This window comes from Episyrphus balteatus, chromosome 3 (genome assembly GCF_945859705.1).
Source record: "Episyrphus balteatus chromosome 3, idEpiBalt1.1, whole genome shotgun sequence".
Classification (NCBI taxonomy): domain Eukaryota; kingdom Metazoa; phylum Arthropoda; class Insecta; order Diptera; family Syrphidae; genus Episyrphus; species Episyrphus balteatus.
In genome coordinates, this window is record NC_079136.1 from 40,754,310 (window position 1) to 40,771,012 (window position 16,703).

General features: G+C 33.5%; 1 protein-coding gene across 4 annotated transcripts in view; it reads right to left on the reverse strand.

The window, feature by feature from the left end:
* LOC129914533 (uncharacterized) overlaps positions 1–16,703 on the reverse strand; it is a 148,726-nt gene that overhangs the window by 51,081 nt on the left and 80,942 nt on the right. The window contains exon 1 of one of the 4 annotated variants that reach the window (XM_055993842.1): positions 14,332–15,226. The exons of 2 other annotated variants lie outside the window; for them this stretch is intronic. The gene's annotated coding sequence lies outside the window, so the exon portion shown is untranslated. Of the gene's footprint in view, positions 1–14,331; positions 15,245–16,703 lie in introns of those variants that run through there. One more of the 4 variants, XM_055993836.1, reaches the window with a different exon arrangement.

Consider the following 16,703-nt stretch of genomic DNA (forward strand, 5'->3'; position numbering starts at 1 on the left):
TAACTGCAAACTTTCGAGCACTACGAAACTCAGCTCAGGAACCCATAGAATCTTTTATACGAAGTCGAAAGTGATAGCGGATTTAACACATGCTTGAAAAAGGCTCAGTCAAGAAAGCAGAAGAATGAGAACCCCAAGAAGCTGATGGCGTAGAACACTCGAGAATGAATCAAGGAAACTAGGCAAGAGCTGGAGGAAGCTAAAGTACAACCCTGGAAAACACGAGAGCGAACTAGTTGAGGTGTTTTGTCCCGAAAGGGATCACTCACGGACTCAATAACTCAAAACTCGTATACTTACATCATTCCAGAGATCCAAAACCGAAAGAAAACGTGGCAGATAAAGACCTCATTTAACGTGACTTGTTCGTGTTTAGAACAACTTCAACCAACCGAGCTGGTTCACGTGCTTTTTTGGTAAAGGCAGAGATCCAAGCTGTTAAATGGTTTTCATAATTTGCATGAACTGATTTTTAATTGAAAAAATATAGCAATGGCTTATTTTAATCAATTTAAATGTAATACATAGAAAAAAAGGACAACGCCATGTAAACGCACATGCAAAATGAACGTGTCATATTTCCAAAACAAACTAAATGTCAATCCTTTCATTTCTGTATTCAACATGCGTAAATTGCACTTCACTAACAAAACCAACAATCCAATAAAACACAAAATAAAACCAAAAAAAAAAAAAAAAAAAACCATCCTATTTTTCCACTCAATATCGTATAATTCTGTTTGTTTCCATCACACTTTCCCTATATTTGTATGTAATTTATTCCTTTTCTCTTCAATCTACTACTTTATGACACGCGTTGTACAATGTCGGCTTTAGAGCATTATCCTATACTGCCACAGTTATACCCAATCTACCACACAAAAACCCCTTTCCCTTATATAAAGCTGAAGCGTCAAACACTATATTCACGTAATATAATGTAATGTAATCCTCATGGATTACCTCTTTCTGGTCTGATGGGACTCTGTGCTGTGTGTATTTCCAAATAATAATAATAATAATATGCAAGGACATCAAGGACTCATGCGACACACGCGTCACAAACACATCCGATTTGTTTATTATTTTACGTTATGATTTGTTTTTCATGAAATAAATTTAATTACATCCTCCATCCCATGAAATGCATGATTTTTCCATAAAATTTATTTTTTGAAGGATATTTGTTTTTTTTTTTTCTCGCTCTCGATATGAAATATCCTTGACTCAAAAAAAAAAAAAAAAAAAAAACTCCCAGAGGATGATAATAAAATGAAAATCATTCAAGAGATACGTAGATTGAGAATTGTGACAATTTGCAAAAGCAAAAATATTTTCCCATACAAGGATACACACGAGATCCTTATTTAATTTTTTTTTTTTTTACTCCCTCGAGTGGTTTTTAGGGGGCGAGAGAGACTCTGCTGTCTTGCATGCCTGCGTGAAAATGGGAAGAGGGTATTCGTGTTCAATCTTCTGTTTGGTTGGTGTAGTTGCCCTGGAGTGCAAGTGTCGCATGGATCATCGAAGAAGGACTCTTTTTTTTTTGTTTTTTTTTCATATGAATTCTGGAGCACAGCAACAGTAGTGAAGTTGAACACAAAAAAACGAAAAAGAAAAACTACGCCAAAGGATGACACAATACATAACACACACTCCAAGGAGCACCATCAGGCGATTGATGTGACATAGTGTGGTTAAGTTTTGGTATTTGTTTTCTCTGTGTTTTCACTCCTCTTTTGCATCCTCTCTTATCCGCACTCACAACTCAACTCAACTGAACACCCCCTCAACACAACACAAAAAAATAAGAACAACACATAATAACAAATAAGATGTCATCAAGTGCATATATACTGACTCTTCACAACGACTACGATAGGTCTTAGAATAATAATAGAGGCTGCCATCATAGAAGGACATTTCAAAGGACGAAAGACCGACATAACAAAAAAAAAAAAGCAAGAAACTAATCAGAGGAGTTATAACGAAAGTGAAAGAAGAAAGCAATTGAGTTTAGAGAGAACGTTGACGACGAGGAGAATGCAGGCAAAAATATAAAAAAAAAAATAGATTTTCAGGACAAAGGTCCTTGGGGGAGTTTTCTAGTATTATCCTACACATTATATGGGTCAGAATATTAAAGTCCACGGTAAGGTTAACACTGACAACGTTCTGGTTCTTCATAAAAAAAAAAGAAAGGTAGAAATGGAGATGAACAACAAGATAGACCCATCAACTCTCTGTTCCAAGCTTTTTTCCTTTTTTTTTTTTTATTTAGCTCTCCTCTTGAGTGTATCATCCTGAAGAACGTTTTAAAGGACATCTTACAAAAGTAGGAGAGCTAATAATACTTTCCGGTTGTATATATAGTGGAAACCCACTATACTCTACACAATACCTCTATAGTTTGTAGAATTGTGCTTTGTTTGTCATTCAGATGGATTGGATTTAATATGTAAGCATATGACAAATTGGGTGGATGTTTGGTTTACTTTTAACAAGGACCAGATTGCTTGAGAGATATATTAAAGTACCTTTTCTACGAGTAGGAGTAGAGTATGTTGTTGTAGGAGGAGGTAGAAAAAAAGTAAACACATTCATGTGGAAATGTTTATAATTTCTTGTTTATTTTTTCGTATTTTGTAGAGTTTGTCATTTTTATGTATAAGAAGCTTAAAGTTAGGATACTTTGTATGCTTTAGATTAATGACGAAAAAAATGAAAGAATTTGGGTGTTTCCTTGGCAACACCATACTTTGTAGTATAAGGATAAAGACTTTGAAGGAAAGTTACTGCATGTATTTTTTTTGTGTTTGTTTTGAAATTAATTTAAAAATCGCCAAACATGAGTGATTACCTATTGCCAGTAAATCCCCTGAAGGATAAAAAACTTGTTATTAATGATTTTGATGTGAAGAAAGTGTTTGTTAGTAGTTTTGGACAGAAACTCTTGCCAAGTTTTTGGACTGGAAGGACAGCAGCCCATAATTATTGCAGAGTCTAAGTTTTTCAAATATTATTATGAAGTTCTTATTCGAATTGTTAGTCAATCTTCTACCGCGAAAGTGTGCTCTACTAACATTATATAGCTTCTATACAGCTTTATAGAAGCGACTGCAAGCTTGCCTAAGGCTTTAAAGAAGCTGAAATGTTTTTATTTTTTTAATATCAATTAGAGTTTACAATCTCAAATAGACTAACGAAATTTTTAAATTATAAATTGAATCATTATAAAATTAAATCTTCATATATACAAAAAATAAAATTATTTATTAACATTATTTAATTAGTTAAAAAATACAAGTTTAACATATTTTTGAATGAGTTTCTACTCAAATGGAAATTAAAATCTATATTATTTGACACATTATTAATCTCCCTAACACTGCGAGTCATAGGTTCATTAAACGAATAATTTACTCTATGAACGTTTTCGCGGAATAAGGTTCGAATTCTTAGTTCTCTAGAAGGAGCGTAAAGATCAATCAGCGATAACAAATAAGGACAATCAATATGATATGATAAAATGTCACTGACAAAATTTATAGCAAACATCTTACGGCGGTTTTCTAATGTCTGTATACCAATAAGCTGACATCTAACGTTAGTTTGTGTACTGAGGATTGTGTAATGAGGATTCCACACTATGCAGCAATATTCCAGGACCGATCTAACATACGTAACATAAAGGGCTTTTAGAGTGTATGGGTCCCTAAGACCAAACGAATTACGAAAAATAAAACCCAACATAGAGTTGGCTTTGTTCACCATGAATTCTGTATGATGTACAAAGTTTAGCTTGTGTAATCAAAAATTACTCCAAGGTCTTTTTTAATAGAAACTCTTTCAAGGACATGACTATGCATATTGTAATCGTAAACGATAGGTAACAAACGACGAGTAAACGAAAAATATTGACATTTGGATATGTTTATATTGCACCAATTGATAAGATTTTTAACATCATTTTGGAGAAGCGTACAGTCTGTTAAATTTTTTACACGTCTAAAAAATTTTAAATCGTCCGCAAACATAAGACACGTTGAGTTAGTAAGGACATCAGGAAGGTCATTTATAGAAATAAGGAACAGCATTGGACCTAAATGACTCCCTTGTGGAACGCCGGAAGTTACAGAAAAGGGATGAGATGTAATCGAATCAATTGAAACCATCTGGCTGCGTCCTGTAAGATAAGCTGTCAGCCATTTAAGCATGTTGGAATGAAAACCTATGTTCTCTAATTTTTGTAATAAAATTTTATGATGTACCCTATCAAACGCCTTTGCAAAATCTGTGTAGATAACAACGTCTACTTGGTAACCCTTTTCTAATGAATTGAGTTAATCGAGTTTACACGCGAATGCCACTTTCAGAAGGCTTTACTATACCATTGTTTGTTTTATGTAGGTGTTTAAATCTTCGTGTGGTGAGATCTTCCCGGAGAGTTATATCCAAGGCAACCTAATAAGTCAGGACCGTCAATTTTTCAATTGATCTTATGCATGAATACATCATTTATAGAATGTATAAATAAAAATGGTCCAAGATGGCTTCCCTGGGGAACACCTGAGTCTTAGTAAGCAAGGGTGAGAAAGACCGTTTCTGAATTTAACCTGACAGAATTTTTTTTCAGGGTATGATTCTAACTAGGCTATCAAAAAGGTGGAAAATCAATTTTCTAAAGCATTTGAACATTTATGTAGGAAGGCAAGAAAATTAGTAACAGGTGATCTCTTTCTTACAAAAAAAATGCTCTTGATTACACTGGTTTACAAGGGTTTTGTTGCCCAAACAAAAATATAGTTTTCTGAAGGTTTTTTGGTGTGCTGAACTCGAATCCGAAGTCAGAAACAACTAATCAGCTCCCGTTTTTGAGATATTACCGTTAGAAAATGCAAAAATACGTTTTTTTGAATTCTTCGGACCTTCTTCTTTTGTATAAAGAAAATTGTTTGAGCATATTTAGTAACGGTTTCTATAAGAACTGTTTTCAATATTTCGACACTTGTTTAAATCTTTTCAATATCTTTTATATTGCCCGAGATATCTCAACTGAAGTAAGTGGGTTTGGCTTCATATATCATAAAGAAGATAATGACGTTATAAAATTTATAAAAATACCAAACAACTTAGGATATCTCGGGCAGTAAAAAAGATATCGGAAGGATTTAAACAGATTTAAAATGGTGGTAAATAGTACTTATGAAAACCGTTACTAAATATGCTCAAAAAATGTTCCTTATATAAAAGAATAAGGTCCGAATGACTGCATTTTCTAACGATATTTCAAAAACGGGAGCTGATTAATTTTTGTTGACTTCAGATTCGAGTTCAGCACACCGAAAACCTTCAGAAAAGTATATTTTTGTTTCGGCAACAAAAAAAAAGTTTAATTTTGTTAACCAGTGTTATTAATGATGATTTCCAAAAATTCCAGATTTGATGGAGAGTAGAATGAAACATGTAAGAGTTTTATATCCTCACGGTTTTTTATTTTCATTCATTCATTCTACTGGGACGTTAACGAGTGTCCAAAATGACTCCAAAATTCAAATCCTTTTTTAAGGTACTTCCTTTTTTTAGTCAAATAGTAAGTGTAAAGTGTTCTTGAAAGAGATTTAAATTTTTGCAAAATTGCACTATAAAAGGCTTAGTTTCGTTCAAGCCTTTTAGCATTCTTGTCGTGTTGAAGAGGATCCCACGCGCTTTTAAAACCCCAAAAGGATCATCTAGCAGGCATGTGTTGTAAAAAAGTTTTTCCTCAGTTCATGACTGATGTAGAGGGCACTACATTAAATTTATATGGGGAATTGGGGAATTGGGGAATCGCAATTGGCATTTTAAATCACAGCCTAAGCTGATTAATCGCAATCGAAACTAGTAAACTGCAGCTTAAAAACAACTCCACAACAAACCATTGTAGAAACTGGGTGGTAGCTGAATTGTATTGATATTTTAAAATACATAATGTTTCATTTGACTTTCAATATACGAAATATTTCGCTTTTTTTTATAATCCTATTTCCGAGGGCCATTCACGACGATGCGATTGACCTTCCCACATCTATGATTGCAAGGAACTGAGCCTTTAACCTTTTTAACAAGGTTATGGTTTAAATGACAGTTGTTTTCAAATTGAAGTGGATGTATTCATTGGTTTTTAAGAATGAATGCGTTTATTTTATGAACCAAAACATTTGCAAAGTGCCTCCTATTTTATTCTATACAATTCAGGTTGCATTTAAAAACCGAGGACTCTAACCTTATTCTTCAATTTCTATAATAAAAAAAAATTTTAAAACTTAATGTTATTCTAAATTAAAAAAAAAATAAGGTCATTCCATTTTACATAAATTCTCGTCGAAAAACTTGTTATATTCTCGAATTATTATCATAATTATACCCTAGTGCCTTGTGGGTGTCTTCAACCTACAAATCTAATTTATGTATCTTCCAACAGCAATCCATTTTGTACCACTACCACGATCCACGACCGACGCCAGTCTTTATCCTTGTTATTTATATATTCAACGAGTGTCCTTAGGTCATACTCATACAAGAAGAAAACACATTTAGAATATTAATATAACTAAACTAGAGACGAGAAGAGAGACGACATGATGATAGAATAAAACTAAAACTAAAAAAAAAAAAAAAATTGCATTGACAAGGAGCAACATAAAATAAGACTCCTCTATCCACCAAAGTGAAAATCAATGCTTTTTGCTTTTTCTTGCTGTGTGAAATAGTTTAATTCTCTTATGGCACCAAGATGAAGATGGTAGTGGCAACATCCCTGTACTATTCTCTTGAACCATCATTACCGACACGGCATGGGATGGGAAATACAAAAGTTTTGTGCCAAAAACTTTTTCATCTTCAAATCCCTCCTCACGATATGCAACAAAAAAAAAAATAACCTATCTAACGTTTCTATTTTCTTTTGCTGGGTTTATACTGTGTAGTAGGGAACTTCAATGAGTAAAGTTTTCATTTTAATTTCATTGACATATCTTGCAGACATTTTTGAGGTACACCAAAAGTCACAGATTAAATACAGGGTGATCCGAAAAGAATATAAATTTATTTTCAAAAACCTGATAAGCAACAAACTTTGACAAGCTTCCAATTTTGATTTTTTGGAGCTGGCCATCAGCGAAAAACTTGCTGAAAAAAATCGTTCATTTTTTTGACACCTGTCAGTGAAACAAGCTACTTTATGTCGCTAAATGTCAAACATCATCTAGGGAATTTGTGACCTGTCAAATCATTTCAAAAATTCGTTCATTTTTTATTCTTATTCCGAAACACCCTGTCAGATAAAATTGGAAGAAATGTCCCAGCTTGGCAAAGAATACGAATATAAAAACTTGTGTGCCTCCTTTTAAATGAATGAGAAGAAGAGTCAAACGGCGCAAGCAGTTGTGAACTTCTGTCGAAGAGTCACCCTTCTTCGTACCATGACTTCTATTTTCCGAATCGTAATTTTGGTGAATTGTAATTAAATTTTATGCATATGAATGAGTTCGACTTCGAATGTCAAATATTTCTGTGTGTTCTAAGCATTTTGACAACTATTGCAATGAATCATTTTAAATAAACTTTTTTTTTTTAGCAAACAGCAGACAGACAGTGTGGGTTTTTTTTTGTGGGAAACTTATGAAATAAATATAATTGACAAGGAGGTGAATATGGTAACTTTGATGATGTGTTCAATTAAAATTATTAAACTTTGAAAAATATAAGTCAATGAAGGAGTTTGAAGAAGTGTTTCAAAGAAATGCTAGAATTGGAAGGGCTTTTAACCCCTTTTTTTTGACATGGTGAAAGGACCAAGAAATTTAAAGGTATGCGATCGAAAAACTCATTTTCGCAAAAAAGATTGCCATTAACAACAGGTTTCTTAGTGAAGGAGACCTCCCACTTCATCTTTCCCCCTAGTTAAAAAGTATCGAATGGTTTCTCTTAAAGAATTCGTCGTTCTTATCGACAAATAATTTTGCTTCTATAATGCTTTACATAATGGTACTTTTAGCTTCTGTAAATTTGAAATACTTATAAGACAATTTACGGAAGATGAACAGCTGCGATAAAGAGTTTTTAAACAGCTTAACAGCAGCTTAAGTGAAGACTTGTTAGTGTTAACTTTGTCATAATTCACTTTAAAAAAACACTAACTAACCATTCAAAGATCATCTCGAAAAGACGTTTGAAAGGTGCCTATACAAAGATAAGTACAAACTGGATGAAAATTTCTTAATTACAGCACTAAACTTACACATTATATCGACCGTGGTTAAACTAATTTTTTGAATCGAAACGAAATAAAAACTTATCCGATTTTCATGAATATATACATATTATATCTCGGATTGTAGATGAACATAGGCTACTTACTTTTATCAAAATTTTACTTTAATAAAAAAAAAAAGCTTCAATGGCAAGGCTAGCACAGTTCTGCTTACTTATTTGATTTCGCTGCTATTTATAATTTATCTTTAGATTCGTTAAGATCCTTGAAAGTTCAACTTACTTGTAAGAAATAAGTTTTATTTTGTCCCTCCCTTCAAGCAAACCAGTCCGACCTCGGTCCGAATCCGCTCCGCCTCAGGCGGAGCTGAGTCCGACTTCGACTACGAAACGGGTCCGAAGGCGGCTCAAATTAGTATGGAAACTATATATGTATTGGTTTTTTCACCACGATTTCTCCTTCGACTTTGTGTTCATACACAAAAAGTTGCAAGTGTGTGAGTGCAACCCCGTTTTTCTCGGCTTGAGGTCGGAGTGTCTTTTCTGAACTCCGTTTTCTTGCTTGGAGGGCTTTAGCAATGCTCATGTCATTTTGTTTTACAAAAGTCCATTAACGTCCTGTCTTTTATATCAGAATGAATGTCAGAATAAGCATAGTTCATTATTCAACAGCTTGAATCTTCTATTTTATGATAACAATGTCTACTAAGCGAAGAGCATTGTTGGAAATTCGCACAGAGTGAAAGTCCTTTTGGAACAAGGATTCTGAAGGAAATCAAAGTGGATAGAGAAATTGTCACAAAATGAATGCATTGGTACGTGACTTTCTCAAAGAAACTATTGGAATTGGGTCTCATATCCTTTCTGCCTCTGTCGAAAATATTCAAATACAATCAGTTTGGAATTGTATCGAAGGACGAAAATTATTTGACAATTCAAGGAGAATAATGATATAGGAATAACGTTTTGTATTCATTAAACTCCAAGAGTATATAGCTTTTATATCGACTATGGTATGGCAATGGCGTAGGCGAGACCTTTTTATAATTTGCGTATTTGTTCATTCCTTTCCGCCTTGCTGTGTCGTTTGTCGGCCGCTCATATATGAAATATTGGCAACTCACATACAAATGAACACGCATCATCATGCGGGGACAACAAAAGAGGAAGATTTGTATCTGCAAATCCTTGGGCTTATTTCATATTATGAATTCCGTTGTCCTTTATTTTTTTTGCTTGTTGGATGTATGTTCTGGGTTATATTGTCCTTGAATACACATATCCTATGCGTGGTTGAAAATTCAATATGGCTTCATCACTGTTTATGCCAAGCTACATGTGTATAATCATTTTGGAATTCCTTATGAGATTCATTTGCATAAATGAAATCGCTTATATATCACCAAACCCATCCAGCCATCACCCATCACCGAATTCCAAGGATAGAACTAAAGGAAGAAGATGTAGCACCAAAAGCACCCTATTCAATGATGATTATTGTCTGCGTGTAAAATGTGTAATTGTCATTCCAGGCTACACTCACTCTCCTTATCCTTTAGCACATTCATAAGGTACAACACATCAGCATTTACAAACTATGTATGTAATGTGATGCCCGTGGCATTTTAAAATTCATCAATTTTCCATTTTTATCTGCAAGTCTGCATAAATGCAAGTCGCATTAAAGTATCTTTCATTCTTGCTTAATGGGGTTTTAGTTTTGTTGTCTGATGATGATGATGACGATGGAAGGGTAGGGAGAACTTGGAGAAGGACAGAGAGAGAGAGAGAGTGTTGTTAAAGTGTTGAGAATTAAGGTGTGTTCTTGATTGACTTCACACAGCACGAATGTGGTTTTGTGTGGTTGGTTTGTTCGGTGAAGTAAAAATAATAATAACAAAAAGAATTATATTCTCTTCGGTGTCGTAGTCGGTGGTGATATATCCTTAAGCTTATGATTTTTTCCTTATCCATTTTTAATGTTTATTTTATCTCTTCGTTGTGTCATTTAATATTATCAAAACGTATTTTGCTTTAAAATTTATTCCACAAAGAGGTGTTGTAGTATTCTTCTTTTTACATCTGAGTTGGATGAATTATTAAGATTTTGACTCAGTTTATTTCTGTTTTTTTTTGTTCTGCATTAAATGTACTTAAGTGTGTTGGGAACGGAAATTTAATAAGGGCCAGAGGAAATACAGAAAAAATCTATTCTTAAAGTGATTATTCTTACCAAGTTTCAATATTTATTTCAGAAAAAATTCAAGGAACCTTCGTATTGAAGACATTTTTTGGAAGAGATTTTAGACATACCTAATACAGCATTATCGACCAAGGTGGTATTATAGATACCTATGATCATAAACAAAAAATACCAAGATTGGAAACTCGGCGGTCAACTGACGTTTGCCTACAAGCTGCGAGGTGTGGTGAATGTCGTGAACCTATCGTTGTGTTCGTGTCAAATGTGTGGTGAATGTCGTGAATCTATAAATGTGTGCGTGTTAACGTCATTTACCAACGTGGTGGCTTTCACATATATTCACAGACAGCAATGTACACAAAAGGGTTTTGGGGGGAAAGACGTACGAAATTTTCCAGTCTTGGTATTTTTTGTTTATGCCTATGATCATTAGAGCCGCCATCTTACAAAATGGGGTAATAAGTTTTTGACGTTTAATTTGACAAAGTCAAAAGCAACAACAATTTCCAAGACAAATTTGTTTACAACAGCAATTTCAATGGGCAGCTGTCAAAACCTTAAGTAGCCATTTTTAAGTTTTGACAGTTCTCGATACAGAGTTTTTTCTAATGATCATACCTTCTCTTTTCATACCATGGTCAGCACTAACCACTACTAACCACACAGTTTAGTTTTGAATGTGAAAGAGTAAAGTGGTAAAGTGAAGTTTTGAATATGCCAAAATCCACGGAAAAGCAGGTTAAAATTGTTGGAAACCTGACTTTATGTACCTACAAGAAATTAAGGAAAAACTGCCCGAATTCGAAAAATACATTTTTACAGTTGGTCAGTTTTTACTTGTAAACTATGATACCCGTGGCTGCTTTTCTCGAACAGGAATAATTCAGACTGTGAAAGTTTATTGACTCTTTTCTAGACTTTCACTGATTTGGCATCTGCTTAGTTTTTACCTCGAACCAGTCTTTCTTGAGACCCCAACTCCAATACTTTGTTCTGTAGTGTTCAAAAAAGATTATTTTTTTCAAATAACATTTCGACCCTGGATCTTACAATAGGGGTATTCATAAAACGGTGTAAGCCCTGGGTAAAACTGGTAAAATGATAAACGTGGTGAACGAACTCATACAAAATTCTGACACATTTACCACTTTACCACGTTTAGCCAGAGTTCACACCGTTTCATGAATACCCCTAATATTTTTAGTCTTTGTCTTGCAATATCTGCCATTAATAACTTTCGACTATCAAAAAATTTTGATTATCTGATCAGGTCCAATATTGCGAATATAAACGCAACGTAAAATGTAAAATGTTCAACGTTGATTTAATGTTGAAAAAATTAACATGAAACTTCTTCAAAATAATATTGAAACAATGTAAGTCATTTTTTTATCTTTGTCGGACTTCAGCTTTTGTTGCATTTTATCAATCTAATTTTCAACAGATCTCACTGTTGCACGTTGGTAAAGCATTCACCTAGTAACCCAAGAGTTGTAGGTTCGATCACAGCGGCTGCCCATTTTTTCTATTTTTTTAATAAATTGATGCTTTTTTAAAAGTTTAAATAACTTTAATTTAACCCTCTGTCGGCACACGGGTTCGAATTTGTCAGGACAAAAATACAAAAATTACCATTTTTCAAAAAAGTGGTTACAAAAAAGTCTCATTATAAGGGTGAAAATATTTTTTTTTTTCGGAATTGTGAATACAATATTCGAATTCCTCGGAATATTCTACATCAATTTCATACTTGATTCTCTATAAAATATTGTAACCGAAAAAAGTTCTAGCGACATGAAAAAGTATAAACCAAATTCGCACCCGTGTGCCTATCACGTCACAAAAAAGAGGTGTGTCTACAGAGGGTTAAAAATGTTTTATAACGGTAAACCACTTTAAACTAACGATGTTCTACTTTGATTTTAAAATTTTCGTCTTCAAAGCAAAATCATTCCGAAAAATAGAAATCAACGTGGTTTTCGTTGATTTTAAGTTGTTTTTTCCCTCAGTGTAAGTAATATGAAAAATTAGAACCGCTGTTTTTAAAATGACAAGACCTATTATGTTGTTTCGGAGTATCTATTTATTATAATTTGTGTCAAAATTTATGAAGGAGCAAGGTCTAGTGACCTAAAACTTCCAAATATTTTCATGACAATGAAACATTTGGAGAATTTGTCAATTCCTCCCTAGAGGGAGTACCTACCCTTGAAAAATATCTTTTAAGATGCTGGTGGATGGGATTCGAACCTAGACCTCTGGCGTAATGGTCCATCACACAAACCGTTGCGTCGCGAGGTCGTGCTGATAATAATATTGACAAAAAAAAGCACTATTTTTCAATATAACAGAAGAATAACTGTTGCATTTTTAATTTTTGGGAATATTTTCAACAATTTGTAGATACTTTGTTTAACTTAAGAGAGAAAGTATTCAATAAAAATTAAGTTTTATTTTCCCTATTTATACTTTTCAAAACATTCTAATGGTCAAAAGAGTTTCCATAAAAAAAGCCTCTTTAAAGAAAAAAACACAACACTAAAAAAAATGTCCTTCGAATTTTCTTAGAAGTTAAATTCAAAGAAATATTTTACTATTTAACGCGTTCTTCGCATGCTATTTGTTCCTGCAAAAAAAGTTCCTTAAATTCTTTTTCTTACAGAAGTTAGGTACCTACACTAAAATAGGTGACATAATCAAGGTTCCTGAAAACAACTTTCTAAAACTTCACGAGAAACCTTAATATGAGAGGGACTTTCTTTGCCTTATAGAATTTGAAAATCTCCACATCGTAAAGTGTACTCGTATTTACGTAATTCTTTAAGCTGGCTTTTTCGTTTTTCCCTTACCTAACGCACCCAATTTAATGTTGACCTACATCAAATTAATACCAAATAAACCAGTCGTCCCCCCTTTACAAAAATTTACGACTTTTCTTTTCGGTCTTATAATGTCTATAGAAGTTATTTAACATTCAAATAAAAATTAAAGAAAAAAAAAGGTCTCCAAATGACTCAATTTAATGAAACAAAACATAGAAGGATTTTTCTTTTGATATTTTTAGTTTGAATTCATTAAAAATGTATCAACAAGGATACAGTTTGGGGAAAAGGGGTTTGAATTGCCTCCTTTCGAAATAAATTCCCCCAAAAAAGTCAATTCTACTTAAATAAGTTTTAATGGAAAAGAAGTAAGAAGATAAAAGATATAGAGTCTATGCCTTTTGACATTAAATCGAAAAAAGCTTAAGGATTATCCAAGCCCAAAAGGAAAGGGACTTAACCATTCTTTTGCGTGGTAGGTCAGTGGTTTTGGATATATTTTGTCTGATGTCTATTGAGAGTCCTTTCGACATAAAAAATCCTTCGACATAATACGTCAAAATAGAGTATTGAGTATCACAAAAATTTCCCTCACACAAACACATACACACACTTCCACACGCAGCACATACACACCGACGCAAAAAAAAGCAATTACTCAAGTAAAAAATAATGGATGTATCCTTTTTTCTTCCTTAAAGGTTCCCTAGGATATCGTAAGTAAGTACATACAATAGAAACCAGAATTTAGGTAGGTACACACAAAAACAATGAGACTCCTTGATTTGAGTACTTAACGGTGATTTCTTAAATATAAATTCCCGTGGAAATGATGCGTAGGTTTTTTATGAAATAAGAGGATATTTTGTATTTTTTTAAGGCTCATTCATAATAGGACAAAAAAATTACGGGTGTTGCTGTCAGAAACATTTTTTTCTTTTTTTTTCACTTTTTTTTCCTGGCTCGTCGCCCTTCAAACTCCCACACTCAATGATGCACACATCACAATAGATGTTTTTTTTTTGATAATTCACAATAGACAATTATTATTACCCCCGCACAACTCTTACACGCACTTAAAAACGGCGAGAGCAGAAATCGTTATCCTTGTAAATTTTTTTTTTATGATTTCCTTTGCAAAAACACACACAGGACACTCTTTTTATTGACAAATCGAAGAAAAATTATTTCCAAAAAAGGAATTAAAAAAAAAGAAGAAAAATGAAAAGAAACAGAAAAATAAAAGTTGGAGTGAAATAATGCCGCGCGCCGGAAAAGGATCCGTAACTTAATGTTCCTGTGATCCAAACGAAGCAATTGGCGTATCAAAACTGAGAGAGTAAATTCGTTGCTCGTATGGCAGAAGGCATCAAGCACAGAACGTATCATGGAATTCGTTTCGCTTTTTTTGCGGGGAAATCCATCTCTATATAGAATTAATTTATTATACACATCCCTGGAACAGGCAAAGGCATATAAAGTTGAGCTTTTTTTGGGGTTCTATAACCGAAAGAAAGAAAAAAGGGAATTGGCAAGGAGTAAGGGAATAGTGCAATAGTTTTATTTTTGTAGTAAGCTATTGGAAAGGTATTCATTCCTTGGGGATAGTGCCGGGCGTGCTGAAAGTAGAAATACAGATACAAAGATAGAGAGAGAGAGAGAATGAGAGAGAAATTGATACCCCACGCGCACGTCATTAATAAATCATGAAGGAATATGTTGGTTTCGGTGGGTAGGTGTAGTATAGAATGGAAAAGAATAACGATATAAAATTGTAAGGAGACACAGAGAGAGAATTATTTGAACGCACACAACACTATCGTGGGGGTTTTTCATGACGTCGCGAATTGGGTTACTTTTTTGTGAATTTTATCTATTTCATTTTGCGGTAAGGTTTTCATATAAAAGGGAGCTTTGTATTATTAAGGATTTTGATTAAGGTGGCGCGAAGCTTTGAGTAAAGGTGTTGCCAATAGAATGGATTACTTTAAGTGGTTTCAGTAAGATTTGATGAAATTTTAGTGTGTTTTAGTTCAGAACCAGCTGATTAAGAGTTTGTAGTAAAATTAGATTTTTCCAACCCGTATGCGAGCATGCACATTGTTCCCTCATAACTTCTAAACTACTTATCATAATTTTATTAATGAGGTATTGTATCCTTGTCCGCTGGTTATAGTTTATGTTAAGTTCTTTAGCATAGCGCTATCCTTGAAAAAGTCATGACTCATGACATATTAGTATATTTTGTTTTTAATGTATGTACCTACAGTGGCTTTACAAATCCCTTATAAAACTTCAATAGATGATTGATTTAAAAGTAAATCATCCCTATATCATACAAAATTAAAAATTATGATGAATTAGCTCCTAACGGTTTCCCATGTTCAAAATCAAATAAAGTTGAGTCCATACAGACTATTGATCCGTTGGTTCTGAACTACAAACTACAGTAAAACCCGGATAAGTGCCTCTCGCTTAAGTGCCTAACCCGCATAAGTGCCTTTGTTTTTTAGAACCAAAATTTTAAGGATTTTTTCATATAAAACTCATCTTTTAAGTACCTTTCGCTTAACTGCGTTTCCCGCTTAACTACCTTCTATTTCAAATACTTATGATTGAATTTACTTGCAGGAAATTCTTTTAAGTACACATTTGAAACAAGTTTCAGCAGTAAGAAAAACTTCATTTGCTAAAGCGCTTTAAGATTAAAAAATTCTACTAAAAGTAGAAACTAACTAGTTAGTTATTTTAAACTTTCAAAGTTATTTTGTTTGTGAAGATTCTGTTTTTAATAATCAAACATGTTTTTTTTATTTTTAAGTAAATATAGAGATAAGTGCCTATGAGCACTTAAGCGGGTTCTTGTAAGTAACTTACCCGCTTTAGTGCCTAACAAAACCGGGCATTTAAGGTGAGGTACTTATCCGGGTTTTACTGTACTTAAATCATCAATTCAATTCTGACTAAACCCACTATTCACATACATATAATAGCTTCACATTCATTTGATAATCGTTTCAAGCCATACAACTTAGGTCCGAGAACGAATACAATGCTGTTGTAAAATGTTTTTAAATATGGTTCAGGATATTCTTTAAACTCTGTAAACTGGAGCCGATTCGAAATGGACTTGGTTCCAACTCTTTCATTATATCAAATTTTCTTACAAATACTCACTGACCATTATATCAACTCGGCCATGCAGGACAAAATGTTACCCTTTTTAACAAAAGATTCGCAAAAGAGATCTTTTATGGAAGAATTTCTTTGAAGCCTTGCGAGTGGTTGACTCGGCGGACAACTCGTCACATTAGGTGCTGGCTTACATGTTGGAATTTCACTTGCTTTATTGGAGAAAACAATTCAGGTAACAATAAATAGCGTCAGTGATCTTTGTACACAATCGACCGTTTGATCGTTTCATT